Source organism: Rattus rattus, chromosome 2, assembly GCF_011064425.1.
Source record: "Rattus rattus isolate New Zealand chromosome 2, Rrattus_CSIRO_v1, whole genome shotgun sequence".
Taxonomy (NCBI): Eukaryota; Metazoa; Chordata; class Mammalia; order Rodentia; family Muridae; genus Rattus; species Rattus rattus.
Genome location: NC_046155.1, coordinates 34,338,887 through 34,360,539, shown reverse-complemented (window position 1 = coordinate 34,360,539; position 21,653 = coordinate 34,338,887). Strand labels below are relative to the sequence as shown.

The window sequence follows — 21,653 nt, the reverse complement described above, 5'->3', positions numbered from 1 at the left end:
GAGATTTTAGCTGAACCAATCTATCCTATTCCTGTTGAAGACTGGCAGGGTGATCAGATGTTACCTGGAGCAGTGGTGGAAGATGAAGAACTTGTCAGATTTGGAGGGTGATCAGATGTGAGGGAGCAGGGATCATGCTGTACTGATGGAGAGGTTCAGAATTAGCTCAGCAAAGAATCTTTGTCAATCACAAGTGCGATATGGGCAAAGAGTGTTCACATGCTTACTGTTGCCAAGCCATTCCACTAAGTGCATTCTAAGTATTAGATCATTTAAAATCTCACAAGGCCTGTTACCATTCTGCACTGCCTTTGAACGCCTGACCGGTCTCAGAAAAGCACCATATCTGGTCTAACCTCATCACCTACACCCTAGCCTGTAAACATCACTGACTAAAGAGCCGGTTGTGATGAGGGATGTGTTTTGTTGCTGACCATCCCTGGGAAACACTAGACACAGGTTGGTCTGGAGTCCTCGAAATGTAGCCCGTAAAACAGACTAGCAATAAAAACAAATAGTACGCACAGCCCACGTTTAATTAGTCTCTTGTTTGAAATATAAATGTAAACAGACCACAGTTTGGAGAGCTGGTGACCAGTGCGAATGTAGAACACGTCCATCACTGCAGAAAGCTCCACCCTACAGTGCTGCTTCCTTGCATGGATTCTAGGCGCTCGCCTTTGCTTTCCGCCTAAGGAGCATGGGAAGATGGGCTTCCCTCTCCACTTCCAGGAACTCCAACTCTTCGACATAACAGAAAGGAGATTGCTTCCCTCTGTCCACCTTCCCTTCCATGTAGCTCACACCCATCGCAGCACTAGCTTCCACAGACTGAAAGGGGAGCCCTTAGGAAGCGGCTTTCCATATGGGCTCTGCGTATTCCTGTTGCACTTATGAGCAACCCACAGTTCACATTTTTACTTTATTTTATTGCCATGGAGATGGTATCATGGAACATTGTGATGTCACACACAGCGTCATCATAGCAAAGGACGGCTCTGTGCTAGCACAATAGAGCACGTGATGTCACAGAGAAACACTGTGATGTCACCGTAGAGCACTGCAGTGTCACGACTGAGCAGTCATGTTACAAGACAGCATTGTGTTAGCTTAGTGGAGAGTTGTCATGTGACAGTGGGACCCTGTGATCTCATAATGGAACACTATGATGTCACAATGGAGCATTATTTGCACACACAGTGTTGCAATGTCACAATACAGCATTGTTATGTTACAGCAGAGCAGTGTGATCTCATACTGTGAAGTACCGTGAAGTCACAATGGAACCTTGTGATGGCACAACGTTGCATAGTGTTGTCACAATAATAAAGTGCAACACTATGATGTCACAATGGAGCGCTGTGATGACAGGGACTTGGTACTACCTGTTTCTGCCAACGTTCACACTCCAGATAGCCACTAGTCACATTATCATGCAAGTTTGGAGTCAAACGTCACCGCTTATGAGGGACCTCCCCTGCACTCATCATCTAAGCAATCATCCTGTCACTCTTCCACCCTCACACCCTGCTTTATTTATCCCAGAGGGCTTATCACCCTCCATATGGCATTGTATATTTCAACAGGCCTTGCCTTCTAGTCTAGAAATATGTGAAATGAGAGGAGGGGTGCTGTCCTTCGGTCCATGCTTTATTCATTGTGCACAGTACAAGGCTGGGTTCTAAGTAGGAATGCTGTAGATTTTTCTGCTAAATGATTTGGTTTGAGAACAGCCTATTGCATGGATCACATTCCTAAGCCTTCAGTTTGTTTATTTATCTGAGCTAAGGTTCTGTGTTGCCCAGGCTAGAGTCCACCAGAGGGCCAAAGATGTCCTCTAATGTCCGATCTTCCTGCTTCCGTCTCACACATGCAAGGAATTTGAGCACGTGGCACCATCACACCTGACTTATTTGGTGCTTGGGTTGAACCCAGGGCTGTGTGTATGGTAAATAGCATTCAATCAAGTGAGCTACATCACAGCCTGGCTTTAAGAAAATTGTTATTTTAATGCATCTGTCTATTTTGTGTGTATTTTGTGGAGGTCAGAGAACAACTTGAAAAAGTAAACTATTCTTTCCTTTCATCATGCATGCCCCAGGAATTAACTCAGTTTTACCTGCTGCTCTTGTTTTGTCTTTTTTTTTTTTTTTTTTAAAGACAAAGGTCGTGTTATATAGACCAGGCTGCACTCAAATTCACCATCCCCATGCCTCAGCCTTCAGAGTGTGGGAATTATTGATATGTACACACAAGCAATGACTAAAGTCCCAAAGGTTAAAAATTCTTTCTGCCAGGGAGCAGTCAGAGAGGCAAACAAAATCTGAATACCATCAAGGATAAAACAACAGGGACATAGCTCTTAAACCAATAAATAAAATAACTCCAGCTTTTGTAGCGGCCCTGTGAGTGGTGACTTTGAAGGAAGTCTGAAGATTCATTCTATACTCCAGAACTTCTTAAAAGAACTGGTTGTCCTACATTATTGAAACAGAAGATGAGACTGATTTGTTCCTAAGAACAGTGTTTAACGGGCGGAATTATTTTTCTTAAAGACAGAGTTCCCAGGCCTTTGACCTAAAGGCCTGCATAGCTGAGGGCTCAGGGTTCATTGCTGACCCTGCATTTATGAGCTCATGTTTAATGCTAATGAATTCTCCTATGTGTTTTAAACACACACTTACTAATCGCTTAGGTCTAAACCAGTTTCATACAAGTGAAAATAGTCCTTAAATTCATTTATAGCTATAGTGTAGTGTGTTAGTGTAGGAGGAACATCAGCAGAAAGGGAAACAAACACAGACAAGAGAGGCAAGATGAGAAAGGCCCTTACTGGGCAGGGGTTTTGTTTGTGCAGTGCTGGGGGTGGAACTCAGAGCTTCGGAAATACCTAAAACTCTCGGATGGAGCACTGCCTCACCCTACTCGATTGTTTTTAAAATGCCAGCACCAGGGGCACTGACCTTGGGGGGACCCGGAGTTGGAGGCCAGCCTGGACCACAACGTAACGCCTGTACTTCAAACCCAGAACTTTCATGCCCAACAACAACAAACCCTAAGTAGAATGTTGTCCTTTATTGACCAGCGGGTTCCCCTTCCTCTCCATTTTTTTCCCTGAAAGCTTAATTTCTTTTCAAACTTTGCTGTTCATCACAACCACCTCCGGGGTCTTTGTTTGAAAAGAAGACATTTAGAGGTTTGCATTTCTAACCAGCTTATGTCCGTCCAAAGGACCATTCTGAGTTGCAGGAATATATGAATTCATTCTATGAGCTGGAGTCTGACCTTGTCAGTTCAGAGATTTTGCTTTGCCCTAGAAGAATGCGTAAGGGGATGGCTAGCTAGGAAACTGCAGGACAGATGCCTCCTGGAGGGCGGGGCAAACACCATTTACCCTCCACTGTTAAGGAACCTGGCACCCCATTTTTTCCTCAGCAGGAGCAAACTTTGTTTTTATTTTATTGAGAAACTGAGACCAAGTGGACTGTCTAAAGTCATAGAGTTTGCGAGCGAGTTGCACTCAAGTCCTTAGGACTGATTGATGTGTGCAGTGGTCTGACCAGGGTCCTGGTCCTTGCCAGATGCCGGTGCAGGAGACTTTGAACAGCTTCTACTCTCTGACCACGCAGGGACATAGTCTTCCGGAGAACACCCAAGCACTCCTTTAGTGTAGGTCCCAGGCACACAGGGCTGTTCCAGAGAGAGCCCTGCAGTCCCTAGTGGGCTGGCTTGTGACTCGGCGGGCCGGCCGGGCCGGAGCATTACATAACCTGGAGGCGCCCCTCCTCCGTGGCCGAGCCCCCAGCGCAGAGCGGATCCGGGGACAAGGCCTGTCTGGCAGCAGGGCAGAGTCACCCTCGGGGCTGGCGTCACTGAGAGCCTTGGTTCTCCGGGGCGGGGCGGTGGGATCTCCTCAGTGACAGTGTCCGGCGGGCTCTGCCTGTGGCCCCGGCCCCTACGGCGCCTCCGCCCCGTGCGCACCCCGCCCCTCGGCCGGACGGGACTCCAGGGGCCGTGGGAAGGGGCCGCCGTGCAGGGGGCATGTGGGCTCACCGTCGCCAGCTCTGCAGCTGTCCCCGCGAGGTGAGGACCCATGGGCCCTGGGATGCAGGCGGGCGGGGACCGGAGAGAGGACTGTGGAGCGCTCGCTCGCAGGGTTCCGGCGCTGTCCCGGTGCAGAAAGCTTGGCTCCGGTCCTGTACAACTCCGTGGTACAGGTGGCGAGGCATCCAGTAGGGCGGCAGAGCTGAATCTAGACCTCGGGAGGGACCCAGGCGCTCCATTCTACATCTATCCCCGCGCACAGCCCTGTCTAGACCCTAAGTCTGGCCACCTGTTGGGTTCAGAATGGAAACACGTGCCCACATGTCCTGTGTCCTGAGGTGTCTGGCTGGGTTTCTGGGCAGGTGGCTGGAGAGAGCGGCTTTGATCTGTGTCCTGCGGTTTCCAGATGCACATTTCCCAAGCAAGACACATGCCTGCCTTTCCCCCCTGGGTTGTCCGAGTTCTTGCCTTTTAACCCTCTCTTACTCCCCCAAACGCGTATTATCCTTATGTGGTCTCTTCAGAGCACACCAGCCTTCCCGTTTGAAATGAATTCAACTTAATTTCTCCAGTCGCTCTTTACCCTAAAGCAATCCCGTATGTATGTTTAGTGCAAACTGATGATTCAGCGTTCCGAACCACTCGCTCGTGCGTTTTGTCTGGCCGCTGGTTCGTTCTTCCCAGCTTTGCTGAGAGCTATGTGGGCATTCCAGCGGCTCTGCTGACCTAGTCCAGGAGGAAAAATCTGCAGGCTTGCCAAGTTCAGGAAGACCCCGCGGCTACAGGTATCCGAGCTCACTAGCTTTTGAAATCTGCAGCTGCTGACTGTGTAATTTGCCTTCCCCGGAAAAGTCACACTAAACTACAGTTTATGGCATGCTAGGCACCCGTGATGCCAGGTCTCTGACTGTAGAAAGTATGAGCGTTGGTGGAATCAGTTACTGAGTGACTGGACTCAATCCCTTATCACTCACAGGATCTTAGAATTGAAAGGAGTTTTAAGAGAATCCACCATATTCAAACCCCTAAGCGGAATAGCTTGGGAAGCCCAGAGGACTGTCAAAACTCATATCTTTAACTGAAGACAGGACCAATGTTGAAGTCCAGGCTTCCTCTCTGTCTTCCTGGTCAGTGTTCAGGGCATTTTGCCTCTATGCATTTTAACGACCCCTGGCACCACATGGCTAGAATGGCCCAAGCATATAATTTTCCTAACCTTGTTTTTATTCTCATCTACTTTTAACCTGCGAGCGTTCTGAACTAGATGAGAGGTTGATTCAGTCAAACTGCCTTTGTTGTGTTGGTGTTAGAGGTGGGTCAAGCTGGTATGAGGGTACACAGCTGTGATTCCAGCATGTCAGAGACAGAGACAGAGGATTCTTGGGAGTTCAAAGTCAGTCTGAGCTACAGAGCGACTATCAGGCTAGTAAAGGCTACATTGGAAGACCCTATCTCAAAAAACAAGAAACAAACAAAACAAAAACAAACAAACAAAAACAAAAGGAAAGAAAGGATGACAGGAAGAGAGACAAATGGACAGAAAGAAGGAAGGAAGCAAGGAAAGATCCTCATGTTTAAGTAATGTTTAAAATTCTTCCCATATCAAGATGAATATACTGATACTTCCCAAATAAACTCCCAGAAAGGGCAAGGGTGAGTTGGAGTAAGGTTCTTCTACTGGATCTCGGAGTCCTGATTCTGGGCTCCCTCTGGTGATAAGTAGCTAGTGATGAAGACATGAACTGAGTGATTTGCAATGCCGAGCTGAGCTGTTGCAAGAAACGTGGCCTGGAGGTTTGTCATGAGTAACTCAGTGATCTGGAACAGAAGTCATGGCTTAAAATTTAAAACTGTGGACTGACTTAGCTAATACCACTGCAGCATATTGCATACATTTTTTCCAATTTAATTCAAAGTAACAGTTATTGAGTGCCAAACGAATGCTCGGTGCTTTTCTGAGCATTTGGTAGGTGTTAGTGAACAAAACGAAGGACTTTGGCCCTGAAAGCTCAACTTGAAACTCATTAATCAAAAATTTCCCTGGGATTCTGTTAGCCGGGTGGAAGAGAATTTCAGTTTTATATTCAGAAGGGAAGCGAATGCCAGTGTTCTGTCTTCAGATCAAGTCATCATGCTGGTCTTTTTTTTTTTTTTTTTTTTTTTTCTTTTTTTTCGGAGCTGGGACCGAACCCAGGGCCTTGTGCTTCCTAGGTAAGCGCTCTACCACTGAGCTAAATCCCCAGCCCCCATGCTGGTCTTATAATCATGGGAAACGAACAAAGTTGCTTGGGTGTTCACGAACTGACTTGGCTACACGGTCATGTGACTTATTGGTAAACCTGTCACCATGGTAATTTTTCTCTTTGAATTGCACACATTCCAGATTTAACATTCTCTCATTCTCTCAGCTGTATTTTCTTCAAACAGCAGAGTTTGCAAGCTTAGGCATGTCTGTTGTTGTTAATAGTGACTTACTGAAATGATCTAAATGGACTTGGCAGTGTTTTGGTCATATAAAGCCACATCGGAAAAAAACAGTGGTCAGTGCAGTGTTTGGGTTGTCTTTTCATTCTTCACTTAATCCTTTGATTTTTTTTTGAAAGTTATCAAACTGGAGGGTATTTTCTTGTGACTGGGCACCTTTCATACCTACCTAAAAACTCACCCATTGCTCTGGTAATGATTTAAGTGAGAAAAATCAAATTACAGTTGAAGATGTTGGAGGATTTGAGCACAATAAAGATTCCCTGTTTTATGTACCCCTCTCTCTCTCTCTCTCTCTCTTTCTCTCTCTCTCTCTCTCTCTTTCTCTCTCTCTCTCTCTCTGTGTGTGTGTGTGTGTGTGTGTGTGTGTGTGTGTGTGTGTTTAGAGGTTTTTAGCTTGCACAGGTGAGCTTACCCATGCATCTGTGAGCAGAGGCCAGAGGTTGGTGGTATTGGAATGCCTTTCACTCTCTACCTGATCGATTGATTGACTGAGTGATTGATTGATTTGCTTGAAGCAGGTCTTCTCACATGACTTGGAGCTCACTCTCTGGGCTAGACTGACTGGCCAGAAAGCCGAGGGCATCTTCCTGTTTCCACTGCCCATCACCGGGAATAGCAACAAGTGCTGTCACATTCTGCTTTTACTTGGTGTTGGGGACTCCAACTCAAGAGCCTCATGTTTTAGTGGTAAGGGATTTACACACTGAGCCTTCTCCCCAGCTCCCTTGTTTCTATGTTTAATTCCTCCTATATCAAAGGATATTAGGACGTCTCATTATCTAACAGGACACTATTTCAAGTGACCTTTATGAAATACTTAGGTAAGGTCACGATTTCTAATGTTTGCTACACTGCTTGTCTCTTACCTTTCTTTTTTTAGACATGGTCTCACTATGTAACCCTGGCTAGCCTATAGACTGGGATAGCCTCAAACTCAGAGATCTGCCTGTTGCCTCCCAAGTGCAGGGATTAAAGGTGTGTGTCACCATGCCTGACTGTTTTCTCAATTCACTTACATTTATTCCATCATAGATAGTCCTGGGGGAGTGAATTGTTGTCGTCAGATAGAATGTTGCATGCCACCAATTATTCCACAAGCACATTAATTTGTTGAATTAATAGATACTTATTGGACTACTTAGTAATAACTTGTGTAAAGACTGTATTTTGCTGGTGATGGGAAGGGCTATAACGACACAATAAACGTCTGAAGGCTGAAGTGGGCTACAGTCTGACTTTGAAGAAAAGACAGTAAAGGCCTATCAGTGCTACCATGAGAGGCAGAGAGCTTGAAAGTGGAAAGGGAGGAGCCTGTGTGTAGGCTGTGAGGTGTTAAAGGTTGGGGAAGACCTTAACAGGTACGTGGATACATCTTGGTGGCTCCATGAAAGGTTAATAGCACAGTAAAGCTTTGTTTCCCATTTCTTTGGTAGCATTGAGGATTGAACCCCAAGCCATACCTGCTGTGCAAATACCCAGTGACTGAACTACCCCTTAGACCCACTGTCTTCCTTCTACTTGAAAAAAGTTAACTTGAGAATTTCATGCATTGTATTTTGATTATATTCACCCCTCTCCCAACTTCTCCCAGATCTACCACCCATTCTATACCCGCCTTTGTACACACACACACACACACACACACACACACACACACACATTTAATCTATGGAGTTCAATTTGTGCTGCCTATTATAGTCTTGAGTATGCTTCCGTTCGTTGGAATGGTAGGTAGTCAACCTGGGGACACACCATTGAAGAAAGCCAATTCTCTATTTCTTGACAGCTATCAATTAACAATAGATCCCCAAATGGAAGTTGGACTTCATGCCCACATCTCCCCTTCTTGTTGAAATTTTGTTAGTTTGATCTTGTGCAGTACTCAGCCCCAAATGGGACATCTATACTGTGCCCCTTCTTCTCTAAAGACCCATAGGATGTCTCAGAAAAGGCAAAAGCAGGGGCAGAAAGATTGTAGGAGCCAAGGAAGGTGGATGACCACCTTCAAGTTATTATAATGTACTACCTGAGAAAATTAGCTTATCAAGAGTTTATTTTGGTTTGCAAGTTTTGGAGATTATAGTCCAAGATGGAGTAGACCCGTTGATGGGTGTCTTAATGTGGGCGTGCATGGTAGCTGTCTGGGAGTGCATGGCAAAGGAAACTGTTCACTGTATAGAAGCAAAAATAAGGAATGGGTAGAGTTTCACAACGCTCCTCAAAACACATCTCTAGTAACCTAGGGATACCCTATAAGACCCTACCTGTCAATTATCCTGCCACCTTCTATTAGTATTACTTTAGAGATCAAACCTTTAACTCATAGACCTTTGTGGGGTTGATCAACAACATGATTATAACAGTCCAAGAAGGTCAGACAAGCTAACAAGGCATCAGTGCACAGTCCTTGAAAACAGTAGACGCAAGTTACAAGAGGTCACACAGGTATGACTTCAGATGTTCAGAGAAACAAATTCATGAGTTAAAAATGGGATTAGTAGTATCCAGGAATGGAGCTGTGTGTGTGTGTGGGGGGGGGACTGGCAGAGACTGGAAATGGTGCAGGGTTCCTTAGGATGATGCCTTGCATCTTGCAGCTTGATGGTGACGCTGCTTGCAGAGGTTATGATTGTACTAAAGCTAATGGACTGAACACTTCAAAATGGCTAAGTTGGAGTCAGGCATGCAGCTTAGTGTTAGAACAGTTGCTTGGCATGACTTGGTGTGACTGAGGCTCTGGGCTCAATCTTTGGCGACATGAGAAAATGAAAATGGAAGATGATCAAGTTGGAGTTAAAAAAAATGATCTGACTTTATTTTGATTGGTTAAAGCACTTGGTTTGCAAACATGTGTTACAACACAAATCCCCATAACTGATGTCAATCACCCTACCTGTGAGAGTATGCACCTTCGGTCCTAGTGCTGGGGAGTTACAAGTAGCTGGGCCACTGGGCGTCACTCACCAGTCGATCTTCATACTGGGGGAGTTCTAGACCAGTGAGAGACTTGTCTAAAAAGTATTCAAAGGTACCTGAGAAGCGCCACCCTAACTTGTCTTCTAACCTCCACATCCCCACACATATGCACCTGCACATACATGAACACACACATACAATGAAATATCACAAAGTTTAAACAAGTCAACATGAAACTCTACAACTTAGACATAGAGTGGTCAGCTATCAAATAATAGGAAAGCAGAGTAAAAATATGTAGGACTTTGTACTCAGCTGCTTTTGCTTTTATAATTTCTTTAAGGTTCCACTTCATTTTTTTTTAAAGAAATAAAAACAAGAAATGTGACTTTGGTTTAACCAACTGCACACAGAACACCAGTCATGACTCCATACACAAAGGCTGGCAAATTAATTTACCTTCACTCCCACAAAAGCTGAAAAGGAAGCTGAAACGATCACATCAGCTTTTCTACTTAGTTCTAGCCTGGTTGCTTCCTTTGAGAGCTTCTATAGTGTCGCATTCTGAGTTTTCTCTGTATATTCCGAGAATAACTCATGTTTTGGCATCTGCATGAGCCTTCCTGTTTATCGGCCTCTCAAGGATACAGAATTATGCACTCAAGATTATATGGGAGCCCTGAACCCAGTCTTCAGACTTCTAAATCACTATAAAAGTCAACAGTGTATTTCCCTCCAAACCCTGGGTGATGACCCCTTATTCCACTTTGGACACAGAACATCAGCATAATATGTTAATTATGCCAACCCTTAAAGCTCACCCCCCCAAACCTTCATACGCCGCGACTCTTCAATATATTTTTGAGTGCGGTTTAGCATTTCCTGGATTATCTGCCCTATTACAAACTGAGAGAGCAACTGCTTATTTCGGGGAAAAACTAGTATTGTTTCAGCAACTCCGTTTCACTTGATGAAATGTTTTCCATGGACATGAGATCATATTTATCTATTAAAACCAGCTGCATTTCTCGAAATAGCAATTTCAGCTCTCTAAATCTGGAATTTCAAAACAGTCATATAGTGGCACACGGAGGAACCTACCAAAATGCAGAAACTTGCTCTCACAAAAAACCAAACGGCTTTAAGAAAGAGAACCTCGGGTAGACAACTATCACGTCCAGTGTTAATGGTTAGGATTCAGTTCTTACAAATGGGGAATTCAAAGCCACAGGTGTAATTAATTGGTATCTCAATGGTTTGTTCTGGTTTGACTCTTGACACCTTTATATCGGTGTGTTCATTCATGCCAGTGGCACTCAGTGCTGTCTATACATTAAAATCACCAGAAGGGACAAAAATATGAATGTCCCCATCCCCAAATCTTCCCATTACGTAGGGAAGGTAAGGGCATCAGGAGTTTATGAAACTCCTGTGTAACCATGGCCATTGATCATTGATCTAAATATTTAATAATTTTACATTATTTCAAAAAATATTGAAGCAAATAGTTGCTATGATATTTTCTTTTAAAAAAAGATTTTTTATTATAGATAAGTACACTATAACTGTCTTCAATCACACCAGAATAGGGCATCAATAGCCCATTAGAGATTGTTGTGAGCCACCATGTGGTTGCTGGAGTTTGAATTCAGGACCTCTGGAAGAGCAGTCAGTGCTTTTAACCACTGAGCTATCTCTCTATCTCTGCTCTGATATTTTGTAAGTCTATCTTTTGGGGGAGCATTTTAAAAACATGTCTGATAAAAAAAGTAAGTGAAATTTTCCTTTTACTTAAAACATTTTCTTTTTATTATATGGTCCCTTTTCATTATGTGGGAAGCCTTGCTCAGTGGTGGAATGGATTTTCCTCTTCTGTGGAATTCACCAAGCTAATTTTTATATAAGATCCAAACAACAAGTTAACTATCCCAATCTGTTTGTCTATTGCTACAAAATGGCTGAGGCTGGATGACCTATAAAGAAAAAAGGGTTTATTCAGGTGACGGTTTTGGAGCCTGAATGTCCAAGATCAGTAGAAATTATTTGTTCAACCTCTGGTAGGCTCTGCTGGGCTGCATCACATCATGGTGGATGGCATCATGGTCAGACTTCGTGTGAGAGGGAGAAGTCTCATAGGGAACTGTCAGGATGCTGAAGAATGGTTATGGGAGAAGGCTAGACCACTCTTTCTGAACTAACTCATCTGACAAGACCAGCATCAATCGTTTCCAAGAGTTCCCAGTGACCTATTTCCTTCCATTAGGTCTACCTCCTGGTGGTTCTGACCCTCTTAATATTGTCATACTGAGGGTCCACGGCCTTTGGCGGGGCGATTCTCATTTAACCATGGTACTCACCAAGCTGCATAGTCATAGTTTACCAATCAATTACTTGGCCCACCTTGCTTTTTGTGGCTTTGGTAATTGTTTTTCACACAGGCATAATTTTGAGACTAATACCCTGACCTTTGTCTCTGTAATAATTGCTTCCTCTAGAATATCTTTAAGGTATTTCTTCTTCCTTCTTTCCTTCCCTCCCCTTCCTTTTTGCTCTTTTACAGAGATTTACACTAAGGCTGCTTGCCAAGTCACTGGATAGCCCAGGCTAGGCTCTAACTTGTGACTCAAGCCTTGATTTTCTTAGTGCCAGCATAATGGGTGTCTGCCACTGTGCCTGGCTTTTGTCATCTATTTCTTTAAACTGACTGAGTTGTCAACCTGACTGGTCAAACTTATCTCTGCATACCTCCTCTTTTATTTGACTGCATCAAAATAGGTTTTCGAAATAGAGGACTTTTATGTAAGCAAGATATACTGGGCTCTTATAGGAGAGAAGTTTAAATACTGTCCTGCGTGACTAAACGATCAGTTAATTTTAGATTGTGCTTGTACTTAGGTTTTACATCTTTGAGGAAATGTGGTGAGCTGATTAACATAGAACCTGGAAAATGGACAACAAACAACAGTCAAAATCTTGCTAATCGAGCTACTTAGAACTAACCATGGTGCTAGGGGTGTGCTCAGTGGCAGAGTGCTTGCCCAGGGAGGGTGGAGGCTTTGATTCTCACACCAAAAGGAAACAAAGAACAACAGCAAAAACAAAACAAAAGAACCATACAACCAAGAATACATTTTTTTTGTTTCATTGTTTCTTTTTTTTTTAAAAGATTTATTTTATTATATATGAGTACACTGTAGCTGTCTTCAGACACACCAGAAGAGGGCATCGGATCCCATTACAGATGGTTGTGAGCCACCATGTGGTTGCTGGGAATTGAACTCAGGACCTCTGGAAGAGCAGACAGTGCTCCTAACCACTGAGCCATCTCTCCAGCCCCTCATTGTTTCTTTTAAGAGAAGATAATGCATGTCTTGGGACTGGTAAGCTGAGTCAGCCAGGCCCTTGGGTCCAGGCCTGATGCTCTGAGTTTGATCCATGGAACCACATGATCGATTCCGAGAATTGGCTCCTAAAGGTTGTCTTCTGACTTCCACAAGTCCCCACACATGCACAGTGAATAAATAAAATGTAAAAAAGCGGCATCTTCCTGGATCTTGACTGGTGGTTTTGAACAGTCTTTTGCAGATTTCTGGGATCTTGAAGGATCCCTGGGGACTGGGTAGGAGCCTGGTTTCCAACCTTAGGCTTCGTTTTGGGGTCCCCTTACAGCCAGTGAAGGAGTGTTATTCAACTTTTCACAGACTCAACTTCTGAGTAAGATGTTTCTTGATCAAGCAGTTTCTCAGCTAAACTGAGTTTTTAGCAAGTGGGCTGTGTTTCTACATTTCATTTTTTTTGTGTGTGCATCTGTCCAGTTTGGTTTGGATTCTGACAGGTTCTACCTCTAGGTACTAATATGTACCTATGTTGACAAGTGTCAGGGAGACTTCAATATTAGTGACGGTAATTGGGATCCATGGGGAGAGGCACCAGTAGTCAGTTGGATATTCAGGACAATAAGTATAAATTCTGAATGATAAGTATAGAGAGGTTCTGTCCAAGATAAATGTCTTATGAGAGAGTGTTTATACATAGAAATGAGATGGTTCAAATATAAAATTCTAGGTAATGGCTAGGTACCCTTCTCTGACATCATGTTAACTTGATGCAAAAGTTTGGTCACCAAGCTCACTTTTAATTTTAATTGAAGGTTAGTAACCAGGTCATACAGTGTAGCCCAGGATGCCCTAGAACTCTGTGTAGCCCTGGTCAGCCTCACACTGCCAATCCAATCCTCATGTTTCTGACTCCTCAGTAAAAGGATTGTGCCCACATAAGTCACCACACTCAAGTCATAGTTTATTCTTTCACTTCTCCCATATATATTGCCAAAATATTGGATGCTATCAGGTATGCTAATGTGTGTATATATGGACAGTAACATGATGGGGTCAAAGGCAAGGACATTTCTTTGAAAACCCTGAACTCTCTCTAGGACCCCTTCTCAATGTTCATTGATGTGCAGAAGGCTAGATTGAGACACAGGCACGGACATTGTTGCATTGTTGCATTTCAGCTTTCATATAAAATGATATTAAGTAATAGTATGGTTTATTCATTACCCCTGTGTCTCTAAACTCACATGGTGTCTGCTGGGATTGGGTGTGGTCCCACAGGGTCCTGGGCTAGGTCCCCATTCTCTGTGTGTCTGCGATTTATTACGTTTCATTGACCCAGACACATTGGTGTTTACCGACTGCTTGAAATTTAGTCGTAAGGCTCACCAGTCACCACTGCATTAACTTAGAAACACGTGGAGAATGAGCTGGACATTATGGTGTGTGCCTTTAATTCCAGCACTCAGGAGGCAGAGGCAGAAGATGTCCCTGAGTTTAGAGGCCATCTCGGTCTACACAGTGAGTTCCAGGCCAGCGAGAGCTCCACAGTGAAGCCCCGCCTCAAAACCAGAAATAAAACAAGAATTTATGCATACTTTAGAAAAAGCCTAACCACCGAGGTAAAGAATAAGCCCTATCAGTAAGACAGTTACACAGAGCAGCTAACTTAGTAGTTTCAGTGGCTCACTCGTAAAGGACTGACCACGGTGCCAAAATTAAGTGCTGTGCATTCCTTTCCTTCTTTTTCACTTCCTTAGACTGGTACCTCTATCTTCCCCATTCAGAAAAAGATACGATTCAGACAACTCTATATTCTAATTTTTTAGAGATGAAGTTGAGGTGAAAACTCAATGTTCTAGTAAAATATTATGATCCACTCTTCAAATAGCTGGATGAACTTATCTCCTAGCTGGGCAGATGCCTCCTGCCTCCCCGGCAAGCTCCAGGCTCCTTGCTCGTGTTGATGGCCCGCAGGCCTCTACCTTAGGAACAACCGGGTTTAGCAACCTGCATGACTCACCACCAGCCGTGTGTGGGCGTTCAGGGCCCAAGGCACTTCACATAGCCGTTTGGGTCAAACCACTAAGGACATGTAGATGTCAGAGGGAAATATTCTAGACATGCAGAGTAGCGGGTACAGAGGCACTGGGCTGGAAAAGCACATGCTGAGTGAAAGTGCGTCTAGTTCTTCAAAGTCATGCTGTAAGGGTCACCTGCAGTGCACATAGCTAGGGTCCCAGGCAACAGGCAGGACCCTGGTTAGGGTCTTGTATATCATATGATCTTTCAATTTTGCTTTGGTAGTTTGCTTGGTTTTCTTCCTTCTCCTCTTCCTCCCTCCCTCCTTCCCTCCCTCCCTCCCTCCCTCCATCCCTTCCTTCCTTCCTTCCTTCATTCCTTCCTTCCTGTCTTTCTTTTCTTCTTATTTTTCTTATTCTTTTTTCCCCTCCTTCCCCTCCTCTCCCCTCCCTTCCCCCTCCCTCCCCCTCCTCCTCCTCTTCCTCCTCCTCTTCCCTCTTCCTCCTCCTCCTTTTCCTCCTCTTCCTTCTTTTTCTTCGTTGACAGGATCTTTCTAGTTTCCTGAACTTTCTGCTGTCACTATGTAAACCAGGCCGCCCTTGAACCTTCAGTGGTCCACCTGCCACTGCTTCCTGATTCCTGGGATTAAAGATGTGCACCATCATTTCCAGCTTCTTTGGCTGTTTCTTAACAGATGTGGAGTGAAAAGATTAGCTCATGCTCCAGACAGACAATGCTGAATGAGGGTTTTAGAGATGCCCATTAGGGTGATGAAGTATGTGTCTGTTGAACCTGGGCAGAGGGGAACTAAGGTTAATGATTGACAGTAACACTTCTCTTTATATTCTTGGTGCTCAGTGTTCTGCAGGGCATTTAGTAGAGACAACAACAGGCAGCTTGACATTCTGAGCAAGGAAGCCAAATTTTGAGCACCATGTACTGATACAGTCAATTGAAATCACATGCCTGGTTGTGATTAGCTGGGGAAATTGCAAGAGAGAACAGAAGAAAATAGCAAGGCTGTGTCGCTAATGCACCTAACCATGTCCTGGCCATTATACTTTAAAGAAAGTTCTCTGTCTGGCCATATGTTGACTCTTCCCACTGGACCAAGACAGGGGGCAGAGAACTTATCCTATTCATACTGTCACTGTAGACTTTGGAGGGAATTTTTTGTAGATATGAGCCATGTCTATGTAACGAATAGTGTCATTTTATGGATAATTTCAGTGGTTCCTACTTAACCAGCTTTATTAACTGTCATGGTATGTGCAATGGCTTGAATATGGCTTGTCCTGAAAACCAATGCAGAAGTCGTTCCTGTAATGAGATACAGAGGAGTTGGACCACATTGGATCTCTAGGAGGTGTTAGCATTCTGCCTTTATGAGGTGGTCAGTCTATCATGTAAATTAATAAATTAATGGATGCGAAGGTCATCTCTAGGATGGGTCTGCTATATAATTCATCTAGGTCTCTTACCATATTTCATCTTTATCATGTGACACTTTTAACTGCTTTAGGGCTCTGCCATCGAGGAAGCCATCACCAAATGAAGCTCTCTGACCTTACACCAAAGCTGTGTGTCACATAAGACTTCTTTTCTTTATAACTCTCTTAGTCTGTGACACTGTCTTACCACAACAGAAAACAGACTTAGTTCCTTGACTTATGGCTAAATGTTAAATATCTCTGTTGAATAAATAACATATCATGAGTGGTCAGAAGAAGAGACTTCAGCACAAGAAAGGGAGAAGCATGACTCTGTAGGGAGGAAGGAAAAATAGGAGAGACTCCTGTCATGGAATCCAGGAGAGCAGTTTCAAAACGTAGAAAGACAGGTGTGTCACTACAGAAATGCCAACTGGTGAAGAATACAGATTAACCAGCGGATATGAAGGGTCATTGATAGTAAAGCCAAAACCAGCTTAAGTGGCATTTAGGGAAGGCAGAAAACGAAGACTGTTCTACAGAGGTGGGAGGGTGACAGGGCAGGGAGAGGCTGTGTACAGCTACGAAAGAGGCTAGGCTCCAGAAGGGAAGAAAATGACTTATGGTAGTGGGAGAGGAACTGTATTAACAAGTTGCAGCGTTATGAAGGTTGAGAACCACTGCTTTAAGGAGACAAAAGGGAGAACAGGGCCAGCTAGTCGGATGGGTAAAAGAGTGGTGAGGAAGGGATTTATGAACTTAAGCAAGTTGAAACTCAAATACAGTGGGAATTACCTAGCTTGAAAGCTGAGAATGAAAGGTCTGAGAGGGATGCTCCATGCTTGCAATCCTAGATTTCAGAAGGGTTGTTGTCTGTGACAATTGGTCAATAGTACGACTTACTAATACACAGCTGGGACGGGCTGCAGATAAAGCTTGTGGGACATGGCTAAGTTGTGACTTCAGAGATATAGGACGGATGATAATTGGAGTCTTTCTGTCATTGAAGGATAATTCTTGGTAACCCTCAAGGACGGTCTGGACTGAGGAATGCTGTAGTTCAGTCATGTATAGCTCTCAGGAAGGATGGACAGATTAGCGAGCCTCTCGTTGAACAGTTCAGTAACTTGCACCTTGACCTCTAATCTTTGAAGATCTGGAAGTTGACTTGACAAAGCAACACATTGCAAGAGTAACTTGGGGTGCTTTAGTCAAACATCGTTATTCTAAGAGATTATATTCTGACCAAATCTCCTGTCTTTTCTCTTCGCCATACTTTTTTTTTCTCCTGAAAATGTGCAACATGATGCTCTCTGGGTAGAGAGAGGCAGCTGAAGACCATCTAATTTCCAGCTGTGGGGCTGTTATGACATGTGGAGACAGGGGTCATGGGAGAAGGGCCAGAAGCTTCAGTGTCACGCAGTGCGGTGTCCTCCGCTTCTATAGTTAGCCGTGTGGTGGGAAATCAGAAGTACGTGTTCCATTTGTACAGCTGGACATACTACAGTTTCCCTTTCTGCTCTTCTCAGGGATTCTGATATATTGGAGTTAAGTTTGAGCTAACTGGGAGCGATCCCACATGAGAGGCTGTGGAGCAGACACATAGGTACAGACTGTGGACCGGCTCTGACATCTGTCTGAGTGACATGAACAGAAAATTTGTCAATGGGATGTTTAGGGATGCAAAGAGTCTACACCTGGGCTTGGCCTACTTTCCATTGGACACATTCCTCAGGTGTCAGGAAATCCAGGAGAAAGTCTGGGCTTGTCAGCCATGTGTATGTGTGTGTATGTCTCTCTCTGAGTGTGTATATATTCGTGTATGTGTGTGTATGTTTGTGTGTCTGTATGCATTTGTGTGTATGTTCTATGTGAGCAATATGTGTGTATGTATAGAGTGCATGTGTATGAGTGTGTGTTTATATGTGTGTCTACATGTGTGTGTGAGAGGGAATTAGTGTGAATGCTTTTAAAACACTTGATGCTTTTATTGGCTTTGTTCCTTTAATCTCCTCAAATATGAACTTTTCCGTGTCAATGCTTTTGTAGTAGAAGAGAGATTTAAAATTGGTTAAATATTTGCCTGTTCATTTTTTAATAATTTTTCAATTTTTGAGATTATAATCACATCATTTGTTTTTCCTCCTTTCCTTTTCCTGTCTCTATATATACCTAGTATGTAAACATGACCTTTTCTGCCCACATAACAGTATTTGTATTGTTTTTTTTTCTGGGTTGACTATTTGGTACTGGATACCCAACTGATGACTCTTCTCTGGAGAAGGCTATTTCTCTTGCTCTCAGGACTCCTTTGCTGCCTCTATGTCTAGGGTTGAGGACTTGTGTCCTTACCCTCGTTTGTGGGTGGGTTCTCTCCTTTTTGAACTTCATAAAGACGTCACTTGTAACTGAGACTTAGTGACAGAGGAGCCATCCATGAGGTATGAAGTTAGGAAATGAAGAACAGCTGGTTTGTTGTTGCAGATTGCTTTAAGTGACATTGCAATAGGAACCGGCTCTATACTTGGTTTATATTCTTAAGATTGTCTTTCTAAAACAATAACTAGGCCAAAGGTCTTACCTGTTTTCCTTCCGTCTAGATGACCATTTGGTGCACAAGTGACTTTAACTGGTGAACACCATACATTGATAGTGTCATGGTTGGACTATGCTTTTTTCATGTTCATGTTTTTATATCACTGAAAAGTTGAATTGTTCTGATACCATATAATCTACTTCTCATCTCCCTTGTTTTTATAATAAAAAATGTTTTGTGGGTTTTTTAATGGCTCGGTGTGCTCTAGGCTTTAAGAAAGTATGGCCCATATCCACTTCTTACCATTAATCTTTCAAATTCTAGGGAGAAGCTAAAATTGTGTCTTGACTCACCCTTCCTTTAGTGTGAGTTCCTTCTGGGGCTCTGGGCCTCTGATCGAAGACTCCCCGGAGGCCTGCCTCACAGACACATCTGCTTTTCATTCATTGCCTTGGCTCTCACGCTGGGTCACTTGCTATATTCTGAAGCCATTTGTGAGTAATTTGATGGGAGAAGGGAAGTGGGGAGATTCCAAGTTTTTTTGCTAACCAAGTATGTATCCAGAATATTTGTTTTGGAGCTGTGGTGGAGGCTAAAACTTTCATTTGCATGGCTTGACATCCCATATAATCCCTTCAGCACTTCCTGGTGTGCCTCACTAATTCTTCCTATATTCCCACCTCAAGAAATGTTGATGACAAAGTTTTGTTACAATGGAAAATCAGCCATATAGGTCCTGCCACTATTCCTAGGTAACTGAGTGCACATGCTTGTGGTATGCAGGTGCACATGTGTGTGAGGCCAGAGGGCAGCCTCAACTGTCTTTCCTCAAAGATCTCTACCTTGCTTTTTGAGACAGGGCCTCTCATGTCCTGGGGATGGTGAAGTGGGTTAGCCAGTGAGAACCAGGAATGAACTATTTCCTCCTCCCCACTGCTAGCTTTTTGTTACTTAAAATGTGAGTTCTAGGGACCCAGCTTGGTCCCTGGTACTCACAGGCAAGCACTTTATTTCCTGAGTTATCTCTACAGCTCCCTAAAAAGATTTTTTTTATAAAAATCATACTTGGGGCCACAATGCATATAGTGTGACACCGCTCATCTTTTAAATACCCAATGCGTCAGATATGGCAAAAGAAAAGGCATGGGGCCTGCCAAGAAGGGGCACAGTGACATGGACCACAAAGCATAACCGGGACATGGGGAGGTGGCAAAGAAACACTGTGCTTTATGACTCTGTTCTACGCAGGTAGAGAATGGAATCTAAGGAAGTTTAAAGTCTAAAGTGCCCAGGTGGGGCTTTCTACAACAGGGTACTGGTAGGATCAACACAATAAACTTAAGGGTGTGGACCTATACGCAGTACACGTCTATGAGCTCCTTGTAGGAAATTGGGGACAAAAAGTATAGGTGGTTTTATTTGTCTTCTTCAGTGAGTGGGAATTCTGCTGGGCTGTAGAGGGAGGTCACGTTAAACAGTGTTCAGAGAGGTGGCTCATATGGACTAGCTGTCTCTGGGTATTCCTGCTTCAGTCTTCCATGCCCTGGAAGGTTTTCATGTTTCTAGCAAATCTGTAGTAAGGGTGCGGATATTTGTCACTTGGGCTCCTCTGCCAAGAGCTTTTTGAGATATGCACCTGTAACGCATGCATTCTGCCAGCCAAAGACTCACTCCTTAGTGTGGGGGACTTCCCACCATAGAGAGATGAGAAGCACGGAAATTATATACGCTACAGGAATGGCCTTTGGGTACCCATGTGCCCCGATTCCTTGGAATTGCTGCCAAGCTTCTATTGGGCCAAATACCTAGTGTATGTCTTTACATCTCCACAAAGCTCGGGGGAGGGGCACTATTACAACGTTTCTCCGGAAACTTGTGTTTAAATCCTACCCAGTATCAAAAGTAAAACTGACAACACATTTAGGTGATCCATCTTAATTGGCTTTGTCTGGGAATCTAGAGTCAGACAGAATCTCATTCCATAAAACAGAATGTGCGGTCAGTTGAACCAGCCACTGAGGATGGCTTTGTATAGAAAGCAGAACCAGAGCCAAGTGCAATTTGCTTGTTTGAATGTTACACCTGCACGGGTTTGCTTATTGATTTGAGTCCAGGGTCAAACCCTCACAGACTCATCAATCACCAAGGTATGGTTCTGTCCCTGACTCTTTTTGCAGACATCTTGCTTTGATTTCCAGGCTGGGTCCAAACTCAAGTTCCCCCTGCGTGTATGACCAAATATTGGGACTACAAACATGAATGCCTCTGTACTTGGCTCAGAATTACTTCTTTTTTTTACATATCAAAGCTGAGTGATTTCCTTTTGTGGGTTTAAAAAAATAGAGTCACAAGAACAACCTAGTTTTACTTACTGATGTGGAACTTGAGGACCAGTGATTCCGTATGGCTTTGGCTGGTTGGGTCTTGTGCTGAGTTGATGCAGACCAATGTTTTCCTGCACTTTTATTTACCCCTTCACAATGTAATGGTATTTGGAGTTGTTGAGGGGTGGCTTTTGGAAGTGACTCAGTTTAGACAAGGCCATGGAGTAGAGAGCCTAAACTAAGATTAATGCCCTTATGGGGGGGGGAATATCACTTCTCACTGAGCAAGTGCATTCACTGAGGAGACAGAAGCATATAGAGAAGGCAAGCTAGGATGAGAGCTCTAAGCAGAGCCTCTGTGCTGGTCTCTGATTCACACTTCTCCCCTCAACCTCCAGAATGATAGAGACTAAGATCTGCCATTTGAGTCACCACCTCTGATACTTTTTTTGTGACTGCCTGAGCAGACAGCTAGAGCTGCAGTCCTTCTGAGGGGTCACTTTTTAATTCTTTGACCTTAGTGATGCTTGCCCCAATGCTTCTTTACCTTTCTGGCTAA

At 43.9% G+C, this 21,653-nt stretch overlaps 1 protein-coding gene across 1 annotated transcript in view; it reads left to right on the top strand.

The window, feature by feature from the left end:
- Positions 1–3,160: 3,160 nt before the first annotated feature.
- Slc16a12 (solute carrier family 16 member 12) overlaps positions 3,161–21,653 on the top strand; it is a 77,988-nt gene continuing 59,495 nt past the window's right edge. The window contains exon 1 of the mRNA XM_032891823.1: positions 3,161–4,083. The gene's annotated coding sequence lies outside the window, so the exon portion shown is untranslated. The remainder of the gene's footprint in view (positions 4,084–21,653) is intronic.